We start from the raw sequence: 17833 nt of genomic DNA, 5'->3' as shown, positions 1-17833 counted from the left end.
AAAGAGCTTCACAGACAAGAAAAAGCTAAAGGAGTTCATCACCACCAAACCAGTATTATATGAAATGCTGAATGGTACTCTCTAAGAAGAGGAAGAAGAAAAGGGTAAAGAGAAAAAATTATGGACAACAAATACATATCTATCAACAAGTGAACCTAAAAATCAAATGAATAAAAAACCTGATGAACAGAACAGACTGGTGAATGTAATAGAATCAAGGGCATGGAAAGGGAGTAGACTGACAATTCTCGGGGGGAAGGTGTTGTGGGGGGTACGGGAAAAGATTGGACAAAGAGCTTACACCTATGGATGAGGTCGTGTGGGGGAGAGGCCTGGAGTGGGGTTGGAACTGAGTGGAGGGGAGTTACATGGGGGCGGGGGAGGGAGGGAAGAGGAACATCTGTAATAATCTGAACAATAAAGATTTAAAAAAAAAGTACATATTGCTATAACATATGTCTGCTATTTTGCTGCCTGTGGAGTCTTGTAGGATTTCTGTGGTTTCCCGTCTTACATTTAAGTCCTTTAGCCATTTTGAGTTTGTTTTTGTGTATGGTGTAAGTTGGTGATCTAGTTTCATTTTTTTGCATGTATCTGACCAAATTTCCCAGCACTATTTATTGAAGAGACTGTCTTGGCTCCATTGTATGCTCTTGCCTCCTTTGTCAAATATTAATTGAGCATAATGGCTTGGGTCAATTTCTGGGTTCTCTGTTCTGTTCCATTGGTCTATATGTCTGTTCTAGTGCCAGTACCAGGCAGTTTTAAGAACCGTGGCTTGGTAATATAGATTGATATGTGGTATTGGGATTCCTCCAACTTTGTTCTTCTTTCTCAGGATTGCTGTGGCTATTCGGGGTCTTTTTTGACTCCCCATGAATTTTTGGAGAGTTTGTTCTAGATCTTTGAAATATGCCATTGGTATTTTAATGGGGAGTGCATTGAATCTGCAGATTCTTTGGGTAGTATGGACATTTTAATGACGTGCCTTTCCCCCCGCCTTTTCTGAAGTAAACATTCATTGCATATTTTTATTCTGAAGGGTCCAATCTTCCTTCATCTTACGGAAACTGTATTCTCTAATTTTTTGTTACTTCTTTCCCTTCCATTATTTCTACTTTCTACTGAAATCCCTATTTATCTTCATATTATTATCCACACCATGACTCTACCCAAACCATTCTTTCTATTTCCTTCTTTTAAAATCCCTGTACAATGGATGCTAGATTCCTTTGGTCTCATCCTCACTCTATTAACATATCTCTCTTTTTGTTCTGTGTTCTGGGAGAACTCCATAACTTTATATTCCAGATCACTAACTAGTACTCAGCTCTATTTATCCTTCTTTTACCCTATTTATTTATTTTTAATTATATTTTAAATTTCTAAGAACTTTTTCTTCTAGCTGTTCATTTATTTGGCAGCCAGTCTTGTCTTATAACACAATATCGCGTGCCCATCTGCGTGCACCCCGCCCACCTGCCCACCACTCTGCCGCATCCACCCACCACTCTGCCGCATCCGCCCACCACCACACTCACAGCTGTGCCCTCCTCACCATGCCCTGCCTGCCCACTGGCTGCCAGCCTTGCTGTGATCGGAACCTGTCGGCTGCGGGGGAGGGCCCAGGAGTTGTTCCATGCACCTCATGGTGACCGGTTGTTTGGTCGTTTTGGTCGTGACGCCTCTTGGCCTTTTATTATTATGATGGCCTCTGGAACCTCCCTGAAGATACTAATATACATTTTGTTTTTAACATTTTTAAAAATTTCTTTCATATCTCTCTTCTCTGGGATTCAGCTGTTTGCTTTGCTTACCTTGATGTTTCTTTTTATGCAATGCACTTTGCTCGAAATTCTTCTGATCTTGTGTTATAGGTTGATATGTATAAATGAAAGACTAGGATAGTTAGTGTTTGTAGATGTGCCTCTTCTATATACAGAAGTGTGTTCCCCTGTGGCCTGTCTCTGGAAAGGGAAGGCTGCCCACAGCTCTGTGGGAGAAGTGGGTGGGGCATGCAGGAAGGCAGCTGCCTTCAGGGGGCAGGGAGCAGGCAGACAGGCTGGGGGCTCCCACAGTTGCCAGAGAAAAGCCTTCATCTGGGTGGTGGACACTTTTCTGGGCGGTGACTTTGCTTCCGCACCCTCCCTGCCCTGTGGGCTGCGGCGGCTCTGCACTGCCTCCCTCCCAGATGCCACACCACCATTTAAGTTCTCGCTGAACAGTACTTACCCTTTATTTATAGAACAGTTTCTATTTGTTTAACCTTTCCTCCAGGAAAGAACAAAAACAAGTCTTTTAAAAGTCATCTGGCATGAAGGCCTTTCACAATCTCACTCTGCAGAGAGGCTCCTCACATTAGTGATGGAGCTGTGGATTTTCTCCCCACATAGGGGGAATGGCCAACTGGCCCCCGTGCAAACGCCCCACCTGGGCCCGCAGCTACTGCTGCATGTATCCCACTGTATTATAATAATTTGTAAAATCTACTCCCCACCACATCCCGACACTGATGATAAGCCCTGGGAGGCAAGATTCTACTCCCCCGATTCCCCAATCCCTAGCACATGGCCAACAAAACACAAAACAAAAACCAGCTTCCATTGAGTTTTTGCTGTGTGCCAAGCCGATGCGCTTTATCTGCATAATGTGATTTGTGTCACTAACACTCACAGGCTCCAAGAGAAGACATTAGTATAGAAATGAGGTGAGGGAACGTTAAGTGAATAAGTCCGGTAATTTTGTGCACACAGATGATGACAACGTGCCTAATGGAAAAAGGGTGGGCTCGGAGCCAGAGTGTGGGTCCTTCTATGACTTGTTAGCTGTGTGCTTGCTGCTATGTCATTCCCTTCTTGGAGCTTCAGTTTGCTCTTCTGGAAATGGCGAGGTGGCGTTCAGAATTAGTGATAATTTGTGCAAAACAGTTTATATAGTCTGTGCATGGTAGGGTCTTGGCAACTGAATATTATTATTATTATTATTAATAGCAATTCATATAACACTCCTTCATTAATGAGATTGTGTACCTTATTTCTGAGACCACTGAGCAACAGGTTACCCGGGGTTTTTCACCATCGCTCACCCTACCAGGCACATACGCTACGAGACAGCTCCACGCTTCAGTAGGTACAGGACACAGTGCTCTTGGGCGGAGTCTGAAGCAACTAAAGTCCAAGTGCGCATCTCCACCCACCACACCCAGACGCGAAGGTTCGAAGTGTGTCCCCTCCCAGGCTCATCAAGCTGGCTCAGTATCTACACTCAGTTGGAACCTATTGATTGATTCATTTTTAAAAAGTAAAAAAGTTAAAGTTCTCTACTAAAAAGTGTGCCACGTTTCCTAATAAGAACTCATTTTAGATTACTTTCTGAAAATCAAGGAATGCAATTTGCTATACAGGATGAGGCTTTGGAGTCACCAGATCTACATTTCCATACCACTGCTACCAATTAATAACTGTGCGCACTGACCTTGGTGTGGGACCTTCACTGTGCGCACTGACCTTGGTGTGCGGCCTTCACTGTGCGCACTGGCCTTGGTGTGCGGCCTTCACTGTGCGCACTGGCCTTGGTGTGCGGCCTTCACTGTGCGCACTGGCCTTGGTGTGCGGCCTTCACTGTGCGCACTGGCCTTGGTGTGCGGCCTTCACTGTGCGCACTGGCCTTGGTGTGCGGCCTTCACTGTGCGCACTGGCCTTGGTGTGCGGCCTTCACTGTGCGCACTGGCCTTGGTGTGGGGCCTTCACTGTGCGCACTGACCTTGGCGTGGGGCCTTCACTGTGCACAATGACCTTGGTGTGGGACCTTCACTGTGCACAGTGACCTTGGCCTGGGACCTTCACTGTGCACACTGACCTTGGCGTGGGATCTTCGCTGTGAGCACTGACCTTGGCGTGGGGCCTTCACTGTGCACACTGACCTTGATGTGGGGCCTTCACTGTGAGCACTGACCTTGGTGTGGGGCCTTCACTGTGCACACTGACCTTGGTGTGGGACCTTCACTGTGCACAGTGACCTTGGCCTGGGACCTTCACTGTGCACACTGACCTTGGTGTGGGACCTTCACTGTGCACAGTGACCTTGGCCTGGGACCTTCACTGTGCACACTGACCTTGGTGTGGGACCTTCACTCTTCTTAAGTGGCATTCTCCCATTTGAATAACAACAATGTCTAGAAGACCACAGCAGAACACTGTACTCTGGAGTCAGCTGCCCACTTTCAAACCCAGGCTCCATCCAGCCATAGCTCTGTGGCCTCCATGAGTCGCTTATTGGGAAATGGAGATACAACTCATTCGGCTGTTGGGGCTTAAATGAAATAACACGTAGAGTATCCAGTGCAGTGGCCGGCACATGGTGAGTGACCACTGAATGCCAGGGGCTTCCGCAGCACCTTCACCTCCTCCACGGGCTGTCAGAGCCCAGGGTGTGGGAGCCCCATGCCTAATGCCCACCCCTGCAAGTGTTTGTTACAAATCATAACCAGACCTTGTTTGGGTGCACACTTAAACACCTATGTTAGTTAATATATGGTTATTAATGCCCTTCAGAATGTTTGGGAGAAACTAGACCGCTCACCCAGAGCTGAGATCTCAACTTACACTGTGATTACCACACCGCAAACTACAGAGCGGCCTCCAGGGGGTCCTCCACTCATAGGGCCAGGCAGACGGTGAGGGGAGGGGGGCAGAGAGAGGTTAGGGGAGAGGCCTTCCCACCTGAGATGGGGGTAGGAGGGGGGCGGGGAGGGCATTTATGTGAAGTTGGTGACGGGAAGACACCTGCCTGAGCTCCTGGAGGCAACACACTCCTGTGGCCAAAGAAGCCGGAGATCCGGATTTGCATGCAAAATCCCCATATTCAAAAACTGATCTGCAATTTTCAAACAGAACCGTGTGTGAGCAAAACCGATGACTCCTGAGTGGCTGGATCTGGCCCCAGACACCTGATGCGTCTGGCGACGTCTGCCAGGCACAGTAAGCCTCTCACAAACACTCAGACAAGAGGCTTCTGTTCCAAAGAGCAAGACCTGTCCGGGCGGGCGCCCGCCGGGAGCTGCTGCTCGAGTGAAGATATGATGCCACCGCCCCTGACTTTGATGAACAGGCTCTGACTTTGTTTTCTAATAACCGATTTGGGAAGGTAACAACTGTACTTTCCCAAAGACATGCGACAAACTCTGCAAATCCAGCATCGCTCTGGGTTAGGCAAAAAGGGACGCATCTAGAGCCGAGTCACTTAGCCTGTGGAGAGGGTGCAATTTAATCCTCCAAGCTCCCGTGTGGCATGAAGGCACCAGGTGAGACTGGCTGGCATTCTCCCTACAACAAAGGAACTCACTGTATTCCTTTGTGGTGGAGAAGCAGCCGGGGTGGGGCTGGTCTCCCCGCCTGCCAGTGCCGCCTTCAGCAATGGAGTCACAGGACAATGTTCCGAGTCCCGCTGCCGGGGGAGCTGGGAAGAGCCCTCACTCCAGCCCCCTGAGGATTGGGACTGAACCTTAAGAATTGCCCCTTCACAAAATCCAACCAGCCCTGTGCCACCCTGCTCCACAGTGCTGCCAGAGGAAGGCTTCGGTCACCGCTGACAACACAACACAAAGCAGAAAAGCGTAGCAGCTTCATCGCTCACGTGATGACTAGGGCATCTTGGGTTTCAGGGTCAGCCTGTTGACTCCCGCACTCAGGGTGTGGGCAGCGTGCGTCGCTGAGGCATTCGCTGGCAAAAAGCAAGCACCTTTCAGGAGCCATCACACCCTGATGCAGACTCCCTGTGTGTGAAAGAGGAGACGGCATGCCGGCGCTCCCCTCCTGGGCAGGGACGAGCTCCACGGAAGGACTAAAAGGCGAGGCTCGCAGGAGCAGCCTCGGTGCTTAAAGTACAAACGCCACACCTCATCGTCTTTAGCTCTTAACTGGGAGGTCCCACAATCTGGTTGTTTTAGGTGAGAAACTTGAATGGAAGCCCTGGTCTTACATCCAAATCGCTTCGTCAATCAAACTCTGCTTTCCGTCCGTGGCAGCTGGGATCGGGTCCGGAAAAGCACAACCCGGATACCCATACCATGAGCCTTTCACAAATGGAATAAAAACCAAAGTGTTTCAAAGTCAAGGTTAGGTGGAAACAGCTGGGGGAACTAGAAAACTCTATTACCATTTGGCCGGCACCACCCCGCTATGAATTCCCCTGGCCCTCGTCACTTTTATAAACCATTTCTTACCCTTTCCTTTCAGTCACGGGACAGGACACACTGAGGATCTAGCGTACGCCCAGCACCGTGTGGCCCCTGCAGGGACAAAGGCAGAGGCTACAGCCTCGGAGGAGCCCAGGAGGAAATGGGCCTTCAGTCCCAGTCCTCATTCAAGGAGCATTTGCTAAGCACCTACTGTGTTTCAGGAACTGGGCCCAGGGATCCTAACAGGCCTGTGTGCTTAGGTCACATCCTTCACCTCCAGGGCAGAGGAGAGGAGCAGGACAGGTATCAGTGGAGGCATAGAGGATGTGGAAGCTCGCTCTGGAGGGTGAGGGGAGGTGCCACAGGGTGCCATGGCAACACAGGCACCGGCCCACACCTCCCCCACTGAACCCCGCCAAGTTCCAGACCTCGCACCATTGGGAATCAGAGACGCAATCCTCAGAACCGAGCTGGTCACAGCAATGTCATCAATATCAAATGCAGAGAAAGGGAAGTGGGGAGCGAGAGAAGACGCAGCAGTGGCGTATGACTAGGCAGCGGGGGTGCAGGTGTCTGGAGAACAGGGACAAGGGCCTGAAGAGTGTTGAGGGACAGCCTGAGGAAGGGCATTTGGGAGAGGATTACTGATATAAGCAAGCCAGGAACTGGGCTGAACTCTGTAAAAAGGAAAGAAAGATGCTCAAAGTCACTGATCCTCAGGGAAATGCAAATTAAAACCACAATGAGGCCCTAACCGGTTTGGCTCAGTGGTAGAGCGTCGGCCTGTGGACTGAAGGGTCCCAGGTTCGATTCCAGTCAAGGGCATGTACCTTGGTTGCGAGCACATTCCCAATAGGGGGTGTGCAGGAGGCAGCTGATAGATGTTTCTCTCTCACTGATGTTTCTAGCTCCCTTCCTCTCTGTAAAAAAATCAATAAAGTATATTTTATAAATAAATAACCACAATGAGATATCACCTCACACCTGTCAGAATGGCTACCATCAACAAATCAACAAATGACAAGTGCTGGTGAGGATGTGGAGAAAAAGGAACCCTCGTGCACTGCTGGTGAGAATGCAGACTGGTGCAGCCACTGTGGAAAACAGTATGGAGTTTCCTCAAAAAATTAAAAATGGTTAAACTTCCGTTTAACCCAGCAATTCCACTTCTGGGAATATGTCCCAAGAAATCAGAAACACCAATCAAAAAGGACTTATGCACCCCTATGTTCATAGCAGAATTATTCATAATAGCTAAGATTTGGAAACAGTCCAAGTGCCCATTAGTAGATGAGTGGCTAAAAAAGCTGTAGGACAGTCACACCATGTAATACCATGCAGCTACAAAAAAGAGGGATCTCTTACCCTTTGGGAAAGCATGGACGAGCCTGGAAAATACTATGCTCAGTGAAATAAGTCAATTCGAGAAAGATAAATATCACATAATCTCACTTATTTGTGGAATCCAATGAATAAAATGAATTGACCAACAAAATAAGACCCAAAGCATGAAGGCATGGAACAGACTGACACACCTCGAGGTGGGGTTTGGGGGACCAGGAGAGATAAATCAAAGGCTTATATACTTATATGCACAGCCCATGGACACGGGCACTAGGGTGGTGAAGACCTGGGGGGTGGGAAGGGGCTGGGAGGAAGGGGTAAAGGGGAGAAAATGGGAGCTATCTGTAATACTATCAACAACTATATATATATGAAAGGAAAAAAGAAAGGAAGAAGACGGAAAGATAAATGATATGCAACAAATTTCATGAAGTGACAATATCAAATTGTTGTGGCAAAAATGTTATTTATTGCATTGCATAAGATATTATGAACTCCTTTGGATATAATGTAGACAATATTAAGATTTTTTTTCAGCAAACACATATAAATGTAATAAGAAATTTCTTCCCCTCAAAATCTACACTAATAAAAGAAAAACATGGTAATTGGCATACGACCCCTACCCTTTTCATTGGCTAATCTGCAAGATATGCAAATTAACTGTCAGCCAAGATGGCGACCGGCAGCCAGTCAGCTTGAAACTAACATGAGGCTTGCTTGCTTCAGTGATGGAGGAAACCAACGTTCCCCGCCTGCGGCCACAGGCCTCTGAGCCTGCAGTTTCAAACATTGTAACAAATACCACCGGGCTTCAGCCAGCAGATTCGCAACATTGTAAGCAAAGGCCAGAAACCTACTTTCAGCCGTGGAGGCCTAAGAGCTGGAGCCAAGTCTCAAGCTAAAGCTGGCCCAGAATAAAAAAAAAAAAAAAGGAAAAAAGGAGCGGTTGGGAGCGTTAGTCACCCGTCAATCTGAAAATGGCCCTCAGCCCCTCACCCAGACTGGCCAGGCACCCCAGTGGGGACCCCCCCCCTGATCCAGGACACCCTTCAGGGCAAACCAGCCAGCCCCACCCATGCACCAGGCCTCTACCCTATATAGTAAAAGGGTAATATGCCTCCCGGCACCAGGATCAGCGGAGCCGCGAGGCCTCCCGGCACCGGGATCAGCGTGACAGGGGGCAGTGCCCAAACCCCCTGATCGCCCTGCGGCTCTGTGTGTGACAGGGGGCGGGGCCACAACCTCCCTATCCATCCTGCTCTGTTCGTGACAGGGGAAGGCGCCCCAACCCCCTGATCGGCCCTGCTCTGTGCTTGACAGGGTACAGAGCCCGAATCCCCCTGCTGGGCCCTGCTCTGTTCATGACAGGGGGCAGTGTCCCAACCCCCTGATTGGCCCTGCTCTGTGCATGACAGGGGGTGGCGCCACAACCTCCCCATCGACCCTGCCTTGAGTGTGACAGGGGATGGTGCCCCAACCCCCCAATGGGCCCTACCCTGAGCGTGACTGAGGGTGGCATCACACCCTCCCAATCTCCCTGCTCCGGGCATGACGGGGTGGCGCCCCAACTCCCCAATCGGCCCTGCTCTGAGCCCGACCAGGGGCTGCACCTAGGGATTGGGCCTGCCCTCTGCCACCCGGAAGCAGGCCTAAGCTAGCAGGGCATTATCTCCCGAGGGGTCCCAGACTGTGAGAGGGCACAGGCAGGGCTGAGGGACCTCCCCTCCCCCCCGAGTGCACAAATTTTTGTGCACCGGGCCTCTAGTATAATAATAATAGATGAAATTAATGAACTAAAATCGCAGTCAATAAAAATGTTTAAAAAATCTTTAACAGGATTTGATCTTGTAAATTCAACCAGTCATAAAATGACTTGGATTTCTGTTCTAGAGTCGAAAACCATTTTTATATGGAGATATGTTAAAATAAATATTTCAATTATGTTATCTTTGTTAGAAAATTATGAGTCAATAACTAATAAATTATTTTACAAAAAAAGAAAGGGTGCTTATTAATATTATAAAGCATAAGAGATGAGAAGAAGAGCCATCAGCGCCCCTTCCCATCCCCAGAAAGACAGCGAATTGACAGAGGAAGCCAAGGTCATTTTCCAACAGAGACAACGCCCCTGTCCTGCGTGGAGGCGAGGCAGTCCTCAGGGCCAGGGCCTCGCACACAGGCGGTCACACAGGGGGGTCTCAACGGGGAGGTCATGGCCTCAAAGTCCAATCAGCCCTCAGTTGTCCCTGAAGGAAGAAATACTTACGTAGAGGATATCTGAAATACCTACTGACATTCTTATTTCTTGTAACCAATTGCTTCCTGGGTCAATTGCCAAACAAGTAGAATTAACCTGTTATTGGCAGGACATACCAATCTATTAACTAAAATCTACTTGATATTCTTTGTAAAAACCCAATTAATGTTGGACACCAGGCAGAATAGATAGCTACTTGAATGAGTCTTTTACTTGCTACCAGCAGTGATTGTGAGCTCACAAATTGGTAATTCTGGTCCTGCTATTGCCTGGAATATAGGAAAACAGCATGAATATGAGCCCAGCAGTATTAAACGGAAAAATTCAGAAATAGTAGATTATGCTTAATTCTACAGGGTAGGCATGTGTATCCATGGATATAATTTTATATTGTGTGTGTATGTGTACATGTGTGTATGTGTGTATATATGTGTGTTTGCATGAGTGTGTGTTCTAGAATATGGTTCTATATTCTACTTGTAAACAACGTTTCTGCTCATGGGACGCAGTGACATTCCTACCGCTGTGCCCGTGGCTCGCAGGGCCCCCTGAGAACCAACAAATGAAAGCCCTGGAGCCCTGCCTGCGGCTCGCTGTCTGTAATTGTGTGATTACTCCTCTGAGGTCCTATTATCGAAATCTCAAGAAATGCATAGAAGCTCCTGTCCTCACGATGACTACCGCCATCTGAAATTCTTTAAGAGGTTCACCACAAAACTGGTGATGAGCTATAATATTCTTTAATTTCTCAAATAAAAGTAGGAGAACAATACCCAATAAATCGAGAGCTTACAGAAATTTTCGAACTGCTCACAAAATCATAGGCTTATATATGTGATCTTTAAATACATTGATTTAACATAATCACAACTTTTTCTTGCTGCAGTTTTTTAGAAATTTTGAGTTAGAATACTCAGGCTCCAAAGCTACATTTGCTTTCACTTTAGATGCATAAAATAGATGCATAAACTATATGGAAAGAATTGATCGTGTAAATAGCGCTGTGCACTGAAACAGGCCTGTTGAACAATGTTACTGCTGAGCAAAGAAGACACACCCGGTATGACCAGGTGGCATATAACCCTATGTGGAAGAATAAAGAGATTCTAGAAATTCATGTTAAAATAGAAAAGAAAATGTCCTAAGAGCCTGTCAAATATTTGGATGCATAATTTTATTCCTCTAAAGTTATAGGTAAGCCAAATATAAAAAACGGTAAACTTTTCTTCATTTAAATTAAATGATTGGCATTAAATTTTAATTTTTAAATGAAGAATTTAACTTCTACTGCAAGGATTCCTGACTTTTAACTGAGAATAATCAACTTTTTATTTTCTGTAATTTAAAAATCACCATTCTTGTTGTTGCTTTTTTGGGTTTGTTTCATTTTGAGGGTCTGTGGATTGCTGGGCTGAGGAAAGTTGATGGAGTGGCCCAGGGTGGATGGGCGTGGGGCTTCTAGCTGTGCCTCGTCCCTCCCTGGAAATACCCACGAGTGAGACAGCTGGGTAAGGGCTTTGCCGTGGGCTGAAGCAGCCACCGTCCAGGTTTAGGAGCTCTGACTGCTTTAAAACTGGACCATACAAACTCTGTTTCCATAAAAAAAATTAGCATAAATCGAGGAAAATCATATTCTTTGCAAATATCCAGTTTTATGGAATTTACATGAAGCAGAATAAACGAATGCTCCAATATTTATAATGCCACTCCAAGTTCATGAAGGAAAAAGGCAGACTCGAAGTAACATCCATCACATAAGAAGCGGCACCCATTACCCTCCTAGAAGCAGCTAGAACAGTCAGCAAACTGTCCAACCCGAGCCACGGGGACTAGCAATGCTCTAGCCTGCGGTGTCTGAGGAAACAGCCAACAGGACGATGGTAACTGGAAGCCAAGATGAGTTCACAAAGATGAAAAATACCCAACTAACCTCACGGACGCCCTCCCTGTGGGTTCCTGGGTGCCCACACTGTCCTGCGAACCTGCTCACATCAAAGCCGTCGGGAAGGCTTTGAGCCTCCCTCAGATGCCTCGCAACAGAATTTATAAACCTCCCCAGGCGACCTCATGGCTCTAACACACAATCAGCTCATGAAACAGCACTTGTGTGACTGCAGCCGGTTTGGGGAGTAATTCACAAGGCATATTGAAGAGAAACGGTGGGGAAATTGAGAGGACCTGGGCTGCAGATGCAGGTCAGCTGTGTTCACAGCTGGGTGACAGCTGGCCCCTCTCAGTGCGACCTGTGGGCCCGGCGCACCTGGGAGAAGCCTCCTGCGCACACGAGCTGGGCCTGCACGGGGCCCAGGCCACAAGGCTCTCCCCTCCGTTCTTCTTCAACATGTTTAACAGACTCTGACAGACACACACACACACACACACACACACACACACACACACACAAGGCTGCCCATCAAATCTGTGTCTGATTCAACTAAAAGAAACAGCTCATATCATGCAATTAAAAGGTTTAAATCGTTATTTCAAGGCAACCAAAAATAAGAGATTTGAGAAATATATGTAAAATCCTGAGTGCCAGCTTAACAAATTGATTTCCTAAGGGAAGAGGGTCGATCTGGCTGGCATTTTTAACTCTTTCCAAATCCAGTGAGGGCCTCTGAATAAGCAGCTGCAAACCAGGCTATTTACCACAACAGAGGTGTGAGTGACAGGTGAGTCCCAGGACCCTGCCGCTCAGGGGAGAGGGAGGTGGGAGGAAGTGAGGAGCTTTAAGGAAGTGATAGGCTCCCCAAGCTGGGTCCTCCCACTGAGGGGTGGGAGCCAGGAGCTCCCCAGGTTGGGGAGGGAACAGGGGGAGGGGACTGAGGGGGTCCCATTTCCAAGGATCTGTCTTTTCCAGAAGAGAAACCGCCCAGACATTGGTTGTGTTATTGTGCCAGAATAAACCTCCCTCTTTTCCCAGAGTAGAGTGTGGCACAAAAGACACAGAACACTTTATGATGATGCTCAGTTGTCATTGCACCTGGAGAACTGGCCGTCGAGAAGGCTGGGACCACAGTCCCACTTGAGCCTCCGTTTTCCCGGGAGGACGGGTCAGAAACTCCAGGGCAGGTCCTTCGCTGATAAACGGGGGCGGGGGCGAGCAGGTAGAGCTTCCTGGTCCAGGCATCCCCGTGAGGGCGGAAGTGGGGACACAGGGATGCGGAGGGCAGTGCGCATCAAAACGGAGTTACTCGTTCCGGTTCTGGGCCCTGCACGCAACCTTCCACCAAGTCAGAATCTAGGGGCTCCTGGTGGCTGCACATTTCACCAGACGTCCTCAGGACTTCTGACCTGGTGACCTGAGGTGCACATTCTGGAAACTCGCTAGAAAGGAGGTCGCCAGGTAAGTGATCCCTCTCCCAGGGGCACTGCGTGCTCCAGGACCTGCAGTCCGGGGCTGGCTGGTCACCTGAGCCGCTCTGCCCTCACAGCATTGGCACTGAACTTGCCCACACGGGCCTGGTTCTCCTCACACAAAGTCCTCCGTCCCCAGGGTCCATTGCAGAATTCAGCTCCGCGAAGGTAATAAAAAGGAAATTCAAAGCCCAAAGAGGTTCCAACACGGCCCTGAAAGGGAGTTCAGCTTCCCAACAAAATGCCCCCGCGCCCACAAGATGCCCCGGTGCAAGCGGGCCTCTTACTCAAACAGAAGATAAAGAGGGGAGAGGCCTCGCACCTGGCTTTCACTGCCATCGCATGTAATGTAGGGGTTTGGGCCAAACTTGCTTCCTCGCTGCCCAATCCTTTCTTCTCTGTCAGCCCAACAGCCTTGAGGCCCAGCATACCCAGCTGGGCACACCCTCTTCACATGATGACATGTCTGCCTTTGTTGCTCAGCCCGACACAAGGTAAGCAGCAGGCCCGGGCCTCTCCTGAGCGAGAGGGGCACTGGGGTGGGAATTAAGGGGCATTCACCCTGAGGTCGCAGGGTGAGACCCTGCAGGGTGTCTTAGGGTCTCATCAGCTCGCCCCAGACCCAGCCTGGTGACGACTGTTCAGCTCAGGAAGAGGTACCCGGGGAAGCCACAAAGGTGGCTGCAAACCCGCAACTCAGAGAAGGGACTGTTGTCCTCATGTTGTAAACAGTCCTCACGTCGCACAGGTGGGGTAGGTTAGTCCCTGTTGCTCCAGAGACGCAGTTTGGGCCATAAGTGGAACTTAATCTCAGCTTTACAAAAACAGCTACTGTTGTAACGCCGGCTGATATTTCCAGAGCACTGGATAAAGGCTTCACACAATAATGTCATCTATCCTCACCGCTCAGGTATCAGCCTCCTCATCGCCGTTATGCAGATGAGGAAACTGAGAGGAGGCTCTGAGCGTGGTCTACAGTTACCGGGTTTCTCAATGGCAGGCCAGGCTGGCACTCAAACCCAGGCTGTCTGCTGTGACAACCTGGCTCTTCACACCAGCGGTTCTCAGCCTGTGGGTCGCGACCCCTTTGGGGGTCAAACGACCCTTTCACAGGGGTCGCCTAAGACCATTGGAAAACACATATATAATTACATATTGTTTTTGTGATTAAGCACTGTGCTTTACTTATGTTCAATTTGTAACAATGAAATTGGGGGTCACCACAACATGAGGAACTGTGTTAAAGGGTCGCGGCATTAGGAAGGTTGAGAACCGCTGCTTCACTCCAACACTAAGTCACTTCCTATCGAATGTGAAAAAACTGGACCAGGATATTCCATTTGAGAAAAATCCCTATGACTCTCTGTTCATGATATCATTTACATGTGCACACACTCGCACAGGGAGGTTAGAACAGTGACCCCTAGGGCGTCCCATCCATCCATATGGAGGAGGGGTCAGCAGAGGACACCAGCCATGAAGCATCCAATATTATCAGTGCCCATGGGAGCCATGCTATGGAAAAGGTGAGGGCACAACGTAAGATAAGAGATCTCGTCCTTCTGCCTCAGTACCATGATTGTGGAGTTAGGGTCCTAACCCTTACTTACCCAGGACACAAAGAATCACCCGGTGCCCACACCGCACCCCAGCCACTGAGATCAAAATCCATGGGGGTGGGGCCCGGGCTTCAAGGGACTTTAATGCGCAGCCAGGACTGAAAACTGCTCTGGAGGACGGTCAGCAGGAGGAGGAAACACTTCAGTGACATACAGAAAGTGTGCTTTTCACACGCAGGTCACTAGCTACAGCGCCATCTGAATAACTGCATTGAAGGATGTCTGATTTCTCAAGTTTCTAACCGAATTATAAATCTTGTTCTAAGCATTCCTCTCTTAGATCAGCGGGGCCGCGAGCATCATGACTGTTGCCAAGCCAGTTTGGTGATGCAGACTGGGGGTCTTTCTGGTGGATTACAGTACCTGCCCAAGAAGCCTGCAGTGAGAATTCGCCACCACTGCACAGCCTTGCTACACGTTACGGTGAAGGCATGTCTCAGACTGAGTTCTACAGGCACACGCATTAAACAAATGTACGTTGGCCAAGCAGGCAAAAAGCAGTTTGTCAACCTGTTCCATGCGCTCAGTGAGGTCCCAACTCTATGGCTCTTTAGATTCAATACATCGAGAATGAAAGGCTCACTGAAGACGCAGCCCCGTGCCCTGGCAGGTGCTGTCCCCTGGCAGGGTGCTGTGCCCTGGCAGGGTGCTGTGCCCTGGCAGGGTGCTGTGCCCTGCGGGAGGGCAGAGACCCACCCGAACCAGGATGCCACGTGGCACTGAGCTGAGGTGGAGCCTCAGGTACCACCCTAATGTTAGGTTAGTTATACACCCAGCACATTCTTATCACCTGTTCTCCCGTGGGGAGTGAGGAAGGCTTTCTGACTATTTTCTCCAGTCCACATACTTCACGTGCCCACAACTTCACCAGTGAGACCCCGCTTCTCACATGTTTTCCTATTCAATTCATCTGGTTTCTTTTCTATTTTTTTCCATTTCTCACATTTCTTATGCTAATGTCAGTTACTCATTTTACCAAGAAAACTATTTTTGACATTCAGAATGCTCTCAAGACTTCTGTAGAGAAATAGATCGCTGAAGAATTTACCGGCCGGGAGTGTGGTGCCTCCTCACACGATACTAGTTGGCTACTCAACTAGTGTTCTTGACAGCATGTTAGCTGGCCAACCACCTCTAGAAGTAAAAGCTTAACTGCACATGCGTGAGGTCACTCTGGTTGTCATGTAAATTATGGCCATTCTAGCACCAACACTGAGCGAGCAAAGTCCATTTAGTACCAAGTATATTGGGTCTTACTATGTGTGTGACAATATTTCCTGGTGGCTAATGGAAGTCCGTAACTATGTGCATGTGAAATGACCTGGGTTATTTGGTGATGAGGCTCTGGACAGTGCTTCCAAAGCTGCGTCTGACTGAATTCTTTCCATAGTTCAGATTACAGATAACCTCCTGCTAACCAGCTCTTCCTGTTCCCAAGGCCCCGGCAGGCTGGGCAGCACCAAAGAAGTCCCCAAGAGGCAGGACAGAGAGGAAACGGCCTGCTGACGCCAACTGCTAATTTGCACTTGGCCCTGGCATCCGTCTGAAACGCCTCTGACTGAAGGAAGCTGGGCTGATGTGCTTAGTGTTGTCTTTAATATTTTGGTGTCTTTGTCACCTCTAGTCATATACCCTTTTAGTGAATTGCCATTTGGAGAACATTTCCATGTTTATTTTACATTTTGTCTTCTGAAAGCAAATCTATATTTTTACCATTTCTGAGAAGCAGATATTCTTTTTTTTTCAGATTTTTAAAAACAGTATTTCCTGAGCAACTACTGTAAATAAACTTCTACAGATCCAAATGGATGACAAAAGAAAAGACAAAAGAAAAAAGAAAACCCCTGACTGACACTAAGGAAAAGGCAGGTGCATGTCGCACGGGAGAGGAGGCCAGGGAGCAGAAGGGCAGTGAGCTTTCAGGAAGCCCCAGGGGCCTAGTCTCGCAGAGAAACCGCATTTAATAACCTCCCCAAATATTTTCAGGCATAAAATAAAAATAGAAACCAGCACTTTGCTGGAAAACAGACTATAATATGGTGAAAGTGAGACAGTTAGCAGAGAAAAATGAAACTTGACCTTCTTATTGTTGGTAATAATGGGCACAAATGTATCAGGAAGCATTTTTACGGGAGCAGCAGGGTTTCAAGGTCCACCCAGGAGGCAGTGTTCCTGTCCTGGGTTTAACAACGGCAGCATCGCTTGGGGGAGGGAGTCCATCCTCAAGGTTCTTTATGGCTTAAGGAGGCAAGTCCAGGGCTTGGTGGTGAGCAGAGTCCTGTGCAGCCACCTCTGTCCTGGGTCTGCCATTGCCCTCGAGTTACAAGAGCAAATCCCTTCATCTCCTCGCTGGGTTTTCTATGTTCCACAGGAGCTGTTTAGATCTCTCCTCTATACAGAGAGCTGTACCATGAAAAATCAAGGAACTCTGGCCAAGAATAAAGGATTCAAGGTGCAACAGAAACACTAGGTATTGTTACCGGCCCAAAGTCCCTTGAGTGGCAAAAACCAGTGATAAGAAATTTAATAATTAATTCCCTGACTTTTGTTTTTGTGGTTGTTATCATGTCTCAACTGCACGACAGCCGATTAAAGTCTTCAGCAGCAGAGGCACCCGGTACACCGGCACGTACTAGAATGTACTTCAGTGGAAGTTTAGGTGCAAGTTGAAGTGTGTGATTCCATAGGCAAGAGCACAGGAGAAAGCCTGGTATTTAGTGCTGAGGTCGGCAGGGCTGGACTGGGGTGAGGCCAGCCAGGAGCAAAATGTAAGGGGCTTCCAAAAATTGCAGTCGTCGAGATAAATAACATTTTCGTGCCATAGAGTTAAAACTCAAAATAAATGAATAAAAAACTCATGTTGAACAAAGCGGATATATTTTTTTAAAGAATCTTAAATAAAGAAGCACCGAGCACAAAACAAAAGAGCCAGCATGGGGTGGGGTGGGGGGGGAATCAATAATACCGATCCTGTTTTATTTAAATTTCTGATATTTTGTTCAACGTGACTTTTTTTTGCATTCATTGAGTGTTTTAAATATTGCCTATAGTGCTGCTCTTCTCCATCACCCTGCC

Source organism: Myotis davidii, unplaced genomic scaffold, assembly GCF_000327345.1.
Source record: "Myotis davidii unplaced genomic scaffold, ASM32734v1 scaffold14, whole genome shotgun sequence".
In the NCBI taxonomy this organism is placed as follows: domain Eukaryota; kingdom Metazoa; phylum Chordata; class Mammalia; order Chiroptera; family Vespertilionidae; genus Myotis; species Myotis davidii.
This window is presented reverse-complemented; position numbering follows the sequence as displayed.